At 39.2% G+C, this 15,363-nt stretch overlaps 1 pseudogene; it reads left to right on the top strand.

The window, feature by feature from the left end:
* Positions 1-683: 683 nt before the first annotated feature.
* On the top strand, positions 684-1,643 carry LOC101345285 (heterogeneous nuclear ribonucleoprotein A1-like; annotated as a pseudogene).
* Positions 1,644-15,363: the final 13,720 nt, after the last annotated feature.

Raw genomic sequence — 15,363 nt, forward strand, 5'->3', positions numbered from 1 at the left:
TCTAAATAAACACTGTGATTTGGGCTCTACTGAGTCTTGCCATGGAGTTTGTTTATCCTCATTAACATTAATACAGTGACTATTTTCTAGGTCACCTTGTCCCAACAATGCAGAAAAAGCTATTTATGTCTGCCATCCTCCTGGCTTTCCTTTCTAATAGCTCTGCTACCTAATATTTAAGCACAGACAGGTGCCATTTAACAAAACACTTATAAAAAGGTTGGCGGAATAATCAGCTTTAACCTTGGATCAGCAACTCTCAAAAGGGAGAAACCATTTCTATTATAGGAAATAAAGAAATTCTCTGACAATAGCTGTCAAAATGTGGAATTTAAACTAATGCCTTCATTCTTGGTGAACAGGTAATGCCATATAATTAGAAGCCATTCTTCCTCTTCAACTTGGTTGAGCAAAAGAACAAGAAGAACCTGGAACAGCGAACCTGTAACTTATGACAGGTCTTATAAGAAAGGTATGGGGATTCCTAAAGAAGACCACAAAGTTCAGCTAACTAAACTTTGCTTCTTTCTTTTCAGGTATCTTAATTGCATTTTTACTTCCTTCAACACGCATATTTTTATGCTATTAAAATGTATTTCTGAGATATGTTCATTAGCTTACTCCTTTCTGCCCGTGAATGCTGCAGAAGAAACATCGTTAAAATCTTTCTTCCCACTGCCGTCATGTATAAGTCAGAGAATCCAAAAGAGCCGCAACAGCTGTGGAAATTCTTCATTGGAGGGTTGAGCTTTGAAACAATGGATGAGTCTGAGGAGCCATTTTGAGCAATGGGGGATGCTCATGGACTGTGTGGTAATGAGGGATCCAAACACCAAGTGCTCCAGAGGCTTTGGGTTTGTCACTTATTCTACTGTAGAAGATGTGGATGCAGCCATGAATGCAAGGCCACAGAAGGTGGATGAAAGTGTTGTGGAACCAAAGAGGGCTGTCTTACGAGAAGACTTTCAAAGACCGGGTGCCCGCTTAACTGTGAAAAAGATCTTTGTTGCTGGCATTAAAGAAGGCCCTGGAGAACATCCCCTAAGAGATTATTTTGAGCAGTATGGGAAAATTGAAGTGATTGAAATCACGACTGACAAAGGCAGTGGCAAGAAGAGGGGATTTGCTTTGTAACTTTTGGTGACCATGACTCCATAGATAAGATTGTAATTCAAAAATATAATACTGGGAATGGCCACAACTCTCAAGTAAGGAAAGCCCTGTCGAAGCAAGAGATGGCCAGTGCCTTATCCAGCCAAAGAGGTCAAAGTGGTTCTGGAAACTTTGGTGGTGGCTGTCATGGTTGTTTTGGTGGGAATGACAACTTTGGTCATGGAGGAAACTTCAGTGAGTGAAGTGGCTTTGGTGGCAGCCATGGTGGTGGTGGTTATGGAGGCACTGGGGATGGTTATAATGGGTTTGGTAATGATGGAATTAATTTTGGAGGTGGTGGAAGCTACAACAATTTTGGCAATTACAACAATCGGTATTCAAATTTTGGACCCATGAAGGGAGGAAACATTGGCAGCAGAAGCTCTGGCCCTTACGGTGATGAAGGTCAATACTATGCCAAATCATGAAACCAAGGTGGCTACGGCAGTTCAAGCAGCAGCAGTAGCTATGGCAGTGGCAAAAGGTTTTAATAATTGCCAAGAAACGAAGGTTGGCAGGAGAGGAGAGCCAGAGAAATGACAGGGAAGCTATAGGTAACAACAGATTTGTAAAGTCAGCCAAGCACAGTGGTGGCAGGGCCTAGCTGCTACAAAGAAGACAGTTTTAGACAATACTCATGGGTATGGGCAAAAAACTCAAGGACTGTATTTGTGACTAATTGTATAACAGGTTATTTTAGTTTGTTTTGTGGAAAATGTAAACCATTCCAACAAGGGATTTTAATGTAGTTTTTTTTGAACCCATACTGTTGATTGCTAAATGTAATAGTCTAATCATGACACTGAATAAATGTGTCATTTTAAAAAAAAAATGTGTTTCTTAAATATTCTTTGCTGTAAGAGTCACAATAATGATAGTTTAATAACAATTATTAAATCATGAAATACACTAAATGTTATTCAAATGACTGGGAAAAGTAAATATGGAAAAGAACAATTGTGAAGATTATAATAAAAGCCTATGATCAAAAGATTACATACATCTCATTAGCAAGAAAGGAAGGAGCCAGCAGACTATAAGTTGTGCTTATGAAAGAAGAATAATGATGATGATGGTAGGTAAAGTTCCTATTTGAGAATTGAAACAGATGAGAAGCCAAGGAAGATTGCTAAGTACGGGACAAAGATCTCCCATTTCTGGTTTAAACTTTGGAAAGTGAATTAAGAAAACAGAAAAAGAGTTATTTGCCATAATATGGATGAGAGAAAAGTATACTGTGAACCATAGCTCGGGGTGCTCATTTTAGTCCTTATAATAGGATGGCACGATAAAATATAGTACATGAAAAGAATATCTGATCTGAGTGATGTTAGAGACGTTTTCACAAGATTTAGAGGCCCAAGAACTATAAGGCAAGAGACAGTTCAGGGTGCGGTTGGATGTCTGTGTTCTCAACATCTATGTGAGTCATTTTTAAGTTTTGGAGAGAGATTCCCAAGGTTATGGATCTCTCATGTTTCGTTGACAGACCAATTAGATTTTTTTTCCAAATAAGTGAAAAACTAGATACTTTGTAAACTGTTTCCTTACTACAGGCATTTTTTTAAGTCTTGAAGGTAGCCTATTAAATTTAAGGGAAAATATATTTCTTCCTAAATAAAGGAGATGATAACTTAAAAATTAATTCCATCTTATGAAAAATAACTATTAGTAAAGTTTGCTTTGTAAAATCTTGTGCAAGTAGTTATAAATTCTAGTTTAGTATAAATTTTAATACATTTTTCTTTAAGATTCAATTGGTTTATCTAAAATGTTACTCTATTGACAGTATAATTTTTAAAATTATAGTAACACAATCCTAAAATTATCTTAACAAAATAAAGATAGAAATGAATTCACATTTTATAATGTTTTACATGGACTTCACCTGATTTAAGTCTCAATTTTGGTGAGAAAAGTTAGAGTCAGACCTCTAGACTGGGATTGGGCTAGAATAATATATTTAAGTTGTTTAGAAGATCATCAGCTACTTTAAAATAAAAATATATCAGCAAAATAATGTCTCAATGAAAACAAATGACTGTATTATTCCAAACTCAGTAAAAAAAAAATACCCCTATTGATACATTTGTTCTTCCTTTCTCAGACATTGCAGCCTTTAGCATCTCATAAATCCTAGATAATTACATGTCAAGAGAAAAGGTTAATTATAAGTTTAATATGCTTCCTTTTTCTATCTAATGAATCAACATCACACCTGGAGAATCCTGGGGAAGAAAATACTTTAAAACAACTGCTTTAGTTTCTACATATGAAGAATTTCCAATGCAATGATGCTGCCCCACCATGGAAAAGGCTGTCAGACTAGGTAGGCTGTTCATTCAACAACCATTCATTGAGCGCTGGCTGTTTTCCAGCCACACTGTGCTAGGTTCTGGGTTGCATAAGGAAAAATAAATGTAGACAGTACTTCTGCTCTCAAGGAACTTTCAACCCCAGAATAGTGAACTGTTTTTGGAACTCCTGTCCCTGTAGTTCCTTGAAGTCCATGGTACATGACCTCTCAGCTGCTGTCAAAGGCAGTCCCCTTGCTGAAAGGTTGGTTGAGCTGACCTCAGGGGTTTGTTTTCATCAGAGGGTTTTTCAGTTAAATTCCAAAAAGAGCTATCAGACTTTTCTAAATACCATAGGATTTTGTAAATTCAAAGTGACATATAATAAATGTATCAAAAATCTTTACTATAACAAGATCATATTTTCATTTTACAATTTGGAAAAAAAAATCATGTCTCCATTGATGTTCCCTAAGTCAATAGATCACTCTGGTGACAAAATTATCAGTGCTGAAGCACCGTGCATGGGCTTGTCTGCTAACTACATTACACTTTATTAAGCTCTGCTGCTCTAGAAACATCAATTTCATCATTTTATTTACTTTATTTGAAAGGCCATAGCATCAGTGTTAACCAAATTCTCCCATGTCCTGTGAATAATGCATCATTTGTTTATGGTCTATTATTAAAGTATAGCTCTACCCTTAAGTGTAGACTCTGTAATTATGTCTCACTTCAGGAAGTCTTCCGATTATAACAGGGGAAGGAGCGATATATACATCCCTAGAGAAATTTCTCACCCAAGATGCAAAACAAACAACAGTAGCGTTAAGATAGCACATGGCACCACTAGCAAAGCTTAATGGTATCCGAGTAATGAACAAGATCCTAAGTTGGCCACTTCACTGACAAATTCTTTGTAAGGATAACGTACTCAATAAACAAAATAATCTGATGACCCAGCAATCCCAATTCAAGGCATATACCCAAAGGAATTGAAAGCAGGAATTGAAACAGAAACTTGTATACCATTGTTCATTGTTGCACTATTCACAATAGCCAAAAGGTGAAAACAACAAAAATGTCCATCAACAGATGTGTGGACAAACAAAATGTAGGATATACATATAATGGAATATTACTCAGCCATAAAGAAAAATGTAGCCCTAATACAAGTTAAAATATAGATGAACCTTGAAAACATTAGGTTGGGTGAAATAAGTCAGTCACATGAGAACAATATTGTATGATCCCACTTATATGAAATAGGCAAATATATAGAGACTGAAGTTTATTAATGGTTACTTGTGGTGGGAGGGAGGGGGAAATGAGAGTCACTACTTAGACGGCACGAGTTTCTGTTAAAGATGATGGAATAATTTTGAAAAGGATAGTGGTGATGATTGCACAATATGATGAACGTAATTGATTTCACTGAGTTGTACACGTAAAGGTTGCTGCATTAGCAAATGTTTTGTGACATATATTTCTACTACAATTAAAAAAAAAAAGAAGAAGAAAAACTAAGGTGTAGCATATATATTTTTACACCCTTTATCTCTAATCTCCACAACTGTCTAAGCCTTACAGTCTTTACAGAAGAAGACATTTCATCCCAAAGGTAGGCCGAATTGTCTAATGCCACAGAGAATAAGGCAGCTGGAGCCAGCAACTGAATCCAGCTTAGACCGAGTTCAAATTTCCTATCTTCCCACACAGCACTGCCTCTCCGTCAAATCTGTCCTCCAGCTCGTAACAGTAGTTTTACATTCAAATTTACCACCTAAATATGAAAGATGGCAGTCCTTTGTAAACAGAGATAATAGAACTCAGTGAAATCATCAGTCTCTTCATAAAGCAACCTAATTGATGAGATAGTCACCAAGACATCAGAAATCTCTGTTCTACTAGCCTTATTTAGGAGAGTGGTACACATAGAGTGCAGGACCTGCCATTCAAACAAGTTGCCAAGGAATTTTCCATCTCTCCACACCATTTTTAAAAAGCAACAAGAAAATTGTTGACAGCTCTTTGCTTTGCAGTTTACTGACTATACAGAATCAGTCTTCCTTGATTTGAATGTTTCCAGCTTCTGAAAGAAATGCAATAAGGTGCTAACAGGGGTGAGCTGATTTGTATTCATGGCTATTATTCTCTGCATTTATGATTGTAATCTTAGAACATAATAAAAGAACATATTTGGATCCCTCATTAGTGATTTAAAGGGTACTAGTTACATACTTTCTCTCCACAGACCAATATGACAGGTATAAACTGATACTTCAAATATCCCATTTAGCTAGTGTAACAGTTAGCTAATAAATAAATCCCCTTTTATCTCTCTAGCCATACTGTCTTGGAACTTCATGGCTTGGCCAGCACATGGAATAACATTTATGATCTGACAGTCGCATTTTCCCAGGTTTCAGAAAGTGGGCAGAGCTGCCTGTTTCTGTTGAGGACTATTTTGTGTACTCCTGATCAAATACTGGCAAAAACTTCATTTTCCATCTGAATAAATTTGGAGATCAGTAGATCTTCCACCTAAAGTTTTTTCCCCACCTCCCTGTCCTTTTCCATGTCTGAAACAATCCTCCCTTCCTCCATTTCATCACAATAACTTTGGTTTTCCCACTGAATGAAAAAATATGGAATAATTTTACTGTGTAAAAATTTAAAACTCCTTAATGAAGGAAAAAAAAAGCAACCTAAGCAATTTGGCAGTATCTATCAAGAGCTGTATTATTCGTGCCTTTTGAATCAGGATTTGCTATGTGTGAATCTGACTTACTAAGACAAATAGTTGTGAATTAAGATATTATTCATAGCAGAAAACATTGTAAACTTCTAAATAAGAATGATTCCAGGGGGCTAGCGGAAGGGGGAGAAATGAATAGGTGAAGCGTGGGGCATTTTTAGGGCAGTGAAGCTATTCTATGTGCTATTGTAATGGTGGACACATGACATTATGCATTTGTCAAAACCCATAGGATTGTAGAATACAAAGTGTCGACTCTAATATAAACTATGGACTTTAGTTAATAATAATATATCAATGTTGGTTCATCAATCATAACAAATGTACCTCAGAAATGCAAGATGTTAATAGGAGAAACCATGTACATTGGGAGGAGGGTCTATGATAATAACTCTCCGTATTTTCTGGACAATTTTTCTATAAACCTAAAACTGCTCTAAAAATAATGTCTATTTTTTAAAAAAGCAATGATTGAGTAAATATATTAGATTCCTGAATAAAGGACTTGAAGCACTTACTGATGAAGATCAAAGACCACAGTCTTCAGTATGGATTACACCTCAGCATAAAGAAAACCAAAATCCTCACAAATGGAATAATAAGCAACATCATGACAAACAGAGAAAACATAGAAGTTGTCAAGGATTTCATTTTACTTGGATCCACAATCAACACCTACAGAATCAGCAGTCAAGAAATCAAAAGACACATTGCATTGGGCAAATGTGCTGCAAAAACCTCTTTTAAAGTGTCGAAAAGCAGAGATATCACCTTGAAGACTAAGGCACGCCTGACCCAAGCCATGGTATTTTCAACTGCATCATATGCATGCGAAAACTGGACAGTGAATAAGGAAGACAGAAGAAGAATTGATGCCTTTGAACAGTGGTTTGGCAAAGAATATTGAATATACCATGGACTGCCAAAAAAACGAACAAATCTGTCTTGGAAGAAGTACAACCAGAATGCTCCTTAGAAGCCAGGATGGCGAGACTACGTCTTACACACTTTGGACATGTTGTCAGAAGGGATCGGTCCCTGGAGAAGGACATCATGCTTGGTAAGGTAGAGGGTCAGTGGGAAAGAGGAAGACTCTCAACAAGATGGATTGACACAGTGGCTGCAACAATGGGCTCAAGCATAACAACAATTGTGAGCATGGTGCAGGACTGGGCAGTGTTTTGTTCGGTGGTACATAGGGTCTCTATGAGTCAGAACCAACTCAACGGCACCTAGCAACAACAACTGAATAAATATGATGGAATATTACGCAGCCATTAAAAATAATGTTTGTACCTAGGTGCCCATCAACGGACGAATGGATAAACAAATTATGGTATATTCAGGCAATGGAATACTATGCAATGATAAAGAACGACAATGAATCTGTGAAACATTTTATAATATGGAAGAATTTGGAAGGCATTATGCTGAGTGAATTTAGTCAGTCACAGAAGGACAAATATTGTATAAGACCACTATTATAAGAACTCAAGAAAAGATTTAAACACAGAAGAAAACATTCTTTGATGGTTATGACGGTGGGGAGGGAGGGAGAGACGTATTCACTAGCTAGACTGTAGACAAGAATTACCTTAGGTGAAGGGAGGGACAACACACACTACAGGGGAAGTCAGCACAACTGGACTAAACCAAAGCTAACAAGTTTCCTGAATACAACCAAACACTTTGAGAGACAGAGAAGCAGGGGCGGGGGTCTGGGGACCATAGTGTTGGGGGACATCTAGGTCAATTGACATAACAAAGTTTATTAAGAAAATGTTCTGCATCCTACTTTGGTGAGTTGCGTCTGGGGTCTTAAAAGCTAGGGATCGGCCATCTAAGGTGCATCAGTTGGCCCCAACCCACCTAGAGCAAAGAGGAATGAATAACACCAAAGACACAAGGAAAATATTAGCCCAAGATAGCCACATAAACCAGAGACTCCATCAGCCTGAAACCAGAAGAACTAGATGGTGCTGGGCTACCATCAATGACTGCCCGGATAGGGAACACAACAGAGAGTCCCTGATGGAGCAGGAAAAAACTGCCGTGCAGAACTCAAATTCTAGTAAAAAGACCAGACTTAATGGTTTGACTGAGACTGGAGGGACCCCGGAAGACATGGCCACCGGACTCTCTGTTAGCCTAAATCTGAAACCATTCCCGAGGCCAACTCTTCCGATAAAGATTACACTGGACTATGGGATATAAAATTATACTCGTGAGGAGTGTGTTTCTTAGCTCAAGTAGATACGTGAGACTAAACAGGCAGCTCCTGTCCTGAGGTGAGATGAGAAGGGAGAGAGGGTCAGGAGCTGGTTGAACGGACATGGGAAATCCGGGGTGGAAAGGAGGAATGTGCTGTCACAGTACAGGGAGAGCAACTAGGGTCACATAACAATGTGTGTATAAATTTTTGTACGAGAGACTAACTTGAATTGTAAACTTTCACTTAAAGCACAACAATAAAAATAATAATAATAATGTCTGTGAATAGTTTATAATGACATGAGAAAAAACTTGTGATGCTTGTGGTGGGTAAAATGATGGCCCTCAAAGATATGTTCACATCATAATTTGTAGAACCTGCGAATGTTATCTAATTTGGAAAAAATGTATTTGCAGATATAATTAAGTTAAGAATATTGAGATGAGATCATCCTGGATTACCCAGGTGGGCCCTAAACCTAATAACAAGTGTGTCCTTAAGACCTCTGGGTGGTGCAAACAGCTTGCTCTCAGCTACTAGCATAGCTTAATGGTTAGAGTGTGGGTACTGGAACCAGACTGACTGCGTTTACAAAGAAAATCTGCTTCTTAATAACTATGAACCTTGATAACCTCTTTATTCCTCAGTTTTTTCATCTGAGGAATAATAGAATTGACTTGAAAGTTGTCTGAGGATCAAATAAAACAATACAATGTTTTATCTATTCTAAACAAAAACAAAAACAAACTCATAGCAACCCTATAGGACAGAGTATAATTGCCCCATAGAGTTTCCAAGCAGCGGCTTGTGGATTCGAACTGCCAATTTTTGGTTTAGCAGCCTGAGCTCTTGACCATTGCACCACCAGGGCTTCAACCATTGCCTATGCTTGTGTAAACCTGGCCAACACTGTTCTTGTGATTGTCACATCAATTGAATTATATGCATAGCGGTACTAAACAATTTGAAGTTAATTGCTATTTAAAATCCCTTTAAAATTACATTATGTTTTAACACGGAAACAAATGTGACTGTGTAAGGAAAAAGGCACAGAAGTAAAGCAGGAGGGCTTCAATTTGATATTAGTAAAGCAAATTTTTTGTCTCGGAAAGAAAAACTGCAATTCCACATACTCATGCAAAGCAACCTTGAAGAAGAAGCCGGGTTACATTTTGTGACTGTGAAATGAACCTATCATATACCAGCCAGTGCAACTGAAGGCAGGAGGAATTGTGACATCCCTCAGAGTAGATGAAAGAAATTGCAAAGTAATGAGAGGCTGGTATGATCAATCCATGTATCATGCAGAACCATCATTAAAGTGTCAAGCATCAATGTCAGATATTTCCTGCTGACTTTAGCTAGAAGTTGCTTAACTTCCAGAGATTTGTGATTCAATTGAAGGAAAAACCCTGTGTTCTTTGTGTTAAAGTTCAATGGGCACTATTTCAAAAGTTCTTTCTTAATGATACATGAGATAATGGTGCAATTTACAATCAATAACATCTTAGTTTCAATGAAATATGATTCAAGGAAATTTATAATCACCATGGCTGGCCCATGGTAAGTACTCCCTAAATGTTGATTATATACAAGAAGCGAAAAAAGAAAAAAGCGGACTGTAAAGTTGTATGTGTACAGATCTCACTGTAACATTTTTTTGGCAACAAAGATTTAAAGGGACTATATAAAATTAGGAGTCCTGGCGGCAGAGTGGTTAAGAGCTCGGCTGCTAACCAGAAGGTTGGCAGTTCAAATCCATCCGCTGCTCCTTGGAAACACTATGGGGCAGTTCTGCTCTGTCCTGTAGGGTCAGCATAAGTCGGAATCAACTCGACAGCAACAAGGTATACAAAATTAAAATAGGTTGGTGGGATAATGAACGCATTTTTCTGTTTCCAAATTGTTACAGAATTTTGCTATTTTTCCTTTGAAGTAAAATAAATTAATTGAAAAAATGTATATTATGAGCACTGTTAAAAAAAAGAAAAATTTAAGAGGTACATGAGTGAATTGTAAATCTCTCTCCTATCTCAGGTCCCATTTTTGGTTTCCCAGAATCAATCACTGATGCCATGTTCTTATATAACCTTCTCAAATTTTTTCTATGCATAAAGAAGCATATGTATGTATCTATAACTATACACACACACACATATGTTTTATTCTTACACAAATAAAGTATACTTTACATCCTGTTCTCAACTTTTATTCTACTTTAACACTATAACTTGATATTATTCCAGAGCCCATATAGATCTTCTTAATTCTTCTTGACATCCACCTAGCATCATTATCTGTCAAGATTCAGTGCAGGAATCAGACACCACTCTAGGAATCTCAGACAGAAAGATATTTAAAATCGAGAAAACCAGTACTTAAACCAATTGTTGGATGGGTTCAAGAGCAGAAGTCAGGGACCTGTTCTGGATTCTTATTTCAAGGACACACCACCACGATCCAGAGGTCAGAAAGTTGCTGCTGCTTCCAATGCTTGAATCCTACAACTGCCTCAGTTCCCACCAAGCTGGTGACTAGACACTGGCTGTTGCATCAGGGCGGCTGCCTCTAGGTAATGCCAGAGCTGATAACTAGGCACTGGAATGCTGAATATGGCTGCAAACACTAATGAGCTGGCACCTCAATATGAAGAAGGAAGCTCCATCTCACTTCCAACTTCCAAATCTCAGATACGTGCTTCTCATTGTGGGAATCAAATTCTCTTCAAGAACCCTAGCTGCAAGACAATTTGAGAAAAAGCGTTTTCAGCTTTATAGCTCCTGTGGGCAGGAAGAAACAGCGGTAGAAATGGATGCTGAGTGCCAATTGATCATAAACAATACAATGTTCCACAGTATTGATGCACTATAAATTATTTAACCACCCCTATGGGGGATACGGAGCCCTGGTGATGCAGCGGTTAAGAGCTACGGCTGCTAACCAGAAGATCGGCAGTTCGAATCCGCCAGCCGCCCCTTGGAAACCCTACGGGGCAGTTCTACTCTGTCTTATAGGGTCACTATGAGTCAGAATCAACTCACTGGCAATGGGTTTGGTTTCTGGCTTTTATGGTGGGTATGGAGCCTTGGTGACACAGTGGTTAAAAACTCGGCTGCTAACCAAAAGGTTGGCAGTTTGAATCCACCAGCTGCTCCTTGGAAAGCCAATGGGGCAGTTCTACTCTGTCTTATAGGGTTGCTATGAGTAGGAATTGACTTGACAACAATGGGTTATGGGGAGTATAAGGAACCCTGGTGGCACAATGGTTAAGCGCTAGGCTGCTAACTGAAAGGTCAATGGTTTGAGCCCACCAGCCGCTCCACTGGAGAAAGATGTGGCAGTCTGCTCCAGTAAAGATTACTACCTTAGAAACCCTATGGGGGCAGTTCCACTCTGTCATTTAGGGTTGCTATGAGATGGAATTGACTCAATGGCAGCAGGTTTTAGGTTTTTATAGGAGGTATAGGTCCCTGGGGGGCGAAAGAGGTTTGCACTCGACTACTAACCTAAAGATTGGCAGTGGTGCCATGGAATAAAGGCTTGGCAATCTGCTTTGGTAAAGATTACCCATTGCCATCAAGTGCCCCACATTCCCATTTGCTCTCCTATCTCACTGATATATAGAAATTTTCTTTAGAAACACCTTCACTCCTCTATTTTAAAACCTGAACTAGAGCCAGGCTTACAGTTTCACCATTTCTCTCCAAAATCTCCTTTCCAGTGGCTTTACTGTGCCCACCAGAGTCCTGCCCTGAGGACAGAACACGAAGGGGTGTGGCCAACATTTCAGAGCAAAATTAACGGGGCCATCCGGGGAATGGAAACTATGAGCTCAGCAGTGCTGCATTCTTACTGTCTGCACCACCCATAGGCCGGGGTAATAACAGTGATTAGCATTCTTGAAGTGCTTGCCAGAGGCCAGGCATTGTTCTTTCATTTAATCCTCATGATGACTCTGTGAGAAACAGTCACCATTATGATCCCCATGTACAAAATAGGGAGCCCTGGTGGGACAGTAGTTAAGAGCTACGGTGAGCTACAGCTGCTAACCAAAAGGTCAGCATTTCTAATCCACCAGTTGGTCCTTGGAAACACTACTCTGTCCTATAGGGTCGCTATGAATTGGACTGGACGGCAACCTGTACAAAAGAGGACACTGAGACTCTGAGAGGTTAAGAACTTGTCCCAGGTCATAGGGCTAGTTTCTGCGGAATCCTCAAATTGAATCTCAATCATGTGTCTCCAGAAGCTACCCTTGCCACTTTCCTAAGAGTGTGCATTTGACCGTTTGTTCTATCTTTCATGCTGCAAGGGGCTCAGTGAAGCCTGAGTCCGGCTGAGTCAAGAGAGCTCTAATTTGGTGTAGTCAAACAGGATGGGATTCCAACCTCAGGAAAACACACATTCTACAGCCACAGACCACATCTTTTAATATGCTCTCATTGTGATAATGAACAAGAAAGTGACTGCCGATTAGAATACATCTACTGCTTCTGGAAAAACAATGCATAGTGCATGCATATATTCATTTAGTCAGTCAGCCAGTCAGTGACTCATTTATTAACTGTCTGCTGTTCATGGAATACTGTAGGTCTGTGGGGACTAAGAAAATAATACATGTTACAGTCTCCCCCATACCTTGAGGGAATTTGCAATCACTTTGGAGAGAATAGATAAATACACATGAGATATTTAAATAACAATTACAGTATAAGGCAGCACAGTATCTTTGTAATGTCCTTGTGAAATTTAAAAGACTTCTATGCTTTAAAAAATAATTTAAAAAAATTTTTTTCTATATACTCACAACCCATAGTAGTAACTCTAGTAATCTAAAACTGTGGATTGTATGGTAGGAAAGAAATGTATAAAGGGGCTCTAACAGTGAATATATTAAGATTTTAGCACAACTAGCAACACATCATGATACGCTCATTTCAATCTTTGACCCCATGAAGATTACGTGTACTTTTTATCCTAGTTTTAATTTCTACTAAAGACTGATTTTTATCAAAATATACTATAACAAGTTCCTACGAAATGATTTAAAAAAAATAATGAAGGCCCTTCCTCCCACAATCAAACCAGAAGGAAGGCATATACTCCTCCTCCCAGCAGCGCATGCACTCAGGGGTAAGGTGAGGGTGGGGTGGATATGACCCAGTCTTGGCCGACTGGATGATCCTATGTGAGGTGAGGTTCAGGGGACAACCTGACATGGTTGCCTCATGTCAGCCATTGCCCATGAATGCAGAATCCCGCAGGGTGGCAACGAGTGTGCAGTGACAGAATCCTAAACACACTATGGCTGTGATGTGATTTTGACGTTAGCTTGACCTGTTGGTGCCTGTCCATTTTTTGGAGCCTGCATTCCAACTTTCCCACCAGCTCAATGGACTACCCAATCACCTAAAATAAATTTGTTTTGTTTGTTTTTAGTCTAAAGTAGCCAGAATCAGTAGCTGTTGTTTGCCACCAAGAATCAAAGGAATGGGATGATCAGGAGCTTTGGGGCAGGTGCTTGAGGCTGTTGAGTGGCAGTGGTATCTCCTGTGCAGTGGTGGCTGCAGCTGAAGTGACTGTGATGGAGTCTGCTATGGACGAGTAGTGACAAGAGTAACAGTGAATTACCCCCACCCCCCACTCCCCCGGGCAGGAGCCTTGGTGGTGCTGTCGATAAAGAACTTGGCTGCTAACCAAAAGGTCGGCAGTTTACCAGCTGCTCCCTGGAAACCCTACGGGACAGTTCTACACTGTCCCATAGGGTCACTATGAGTCAGAATCAACTCAGTGGCAGTGGGTTTGGTTTGAGTTTTGGCAGGTCCTTGACTATCACTTGTTTTATAGAGTAGCTGGAGTACAAAGGACATTGAAGCTGGAGAACTAGTTCAAGCACTAGCTGTATGACTTTTTTTTTTTTTTTGCTAGTTTTGCTCATTATTCTTTTACTTTATTTATTTATTTATTTTTATTGTGCTTTAGGTGAAAGTTTACAGCTCAAGTGACAAAAATTTATACACACACTGTTATGTGACCCTAGTTGCTTATCCCTGTAATGTAACAGCACATTCCTCCTTTCCAACCCTGATTTCCTGTGTCCATTCAACCAGCTCCTGTCTAGTTCTGCCTTCTCATCTTACCTCCCGACAGGAATTGCCCATTTAGTCTCACGTATCTACTTGAGCTAAGAAGCACATTCTTCACAAGTATCACTTTATGCCTTATAGTCCAGTCTATTCTTTGTCTGAGGAGTTGGCTTCAGGAATGGTTTTAGTTCTGGGTTAATGGAGAGTCAGGGGCCATGTCTTCTGGGGTTCCTCCAGTCTCAGTCAGACCATTAAATCTGGAATTTTTACTAGAATTTGAGTTCTGCACCGCACTTTTCTCCTGCTTCGTCAGGGACTCTCTGTTGTGTTCCCTGTCAGGGTGGTCACTGGTGGTAGCCCGGCACCATCTCATTCTTTTGGTCTCAGGCTGATGAAATCTCTGGTTTATGTGGTCCTTTCTGTTAAGTTCTTATAATAATGGACTCATACAATGTTTGGCCTTTTGCGACTGACTAATTTCACTCAGCATAAGGCCTTCAGGATTCATCTATGTTATGAGATGTTTCTCGGATTCATTGTTGTTCTTTATCGTTGCATGGTATTCCATTGTGTGACTATACCATAATTTGTTTATCCATTCATCCGTTGATGGGCACCTAGGTTGTTTCCATTTTTTGCTATTGTGAACAGTGTCACAATGAACATGGGTGTGCATATATCTATTCATGTGACAGCTGTTATTTCTTTACGATATATTCTAAGGAGTGGGATTGCTGGATTGTATGATACTTCTATTTCTAGCTTTTTAAGGACGCATCAAATTGATTTCCAAAGTGGTTGTACCATTTTACTTTCCCACCAGCAGTGTATAAGTGTTCCAGTCTCTCCACAACCTCTCCA

Source organism: Trichechus manatus, unplaced genomic scaffold (genome assembly GCF_000243295.1).
Source record: "Trichechus manatus latirostris isolate Lorelei unplaced genomic scaffold, TriManLat1.0 scaffold00047, whole genome shotgun sequence".
NCBI lineage: Eukaryota > Metazoa > Chordata > Mammalia > Sirenia > Trichechidae > Trichechus > Trichechus manatus.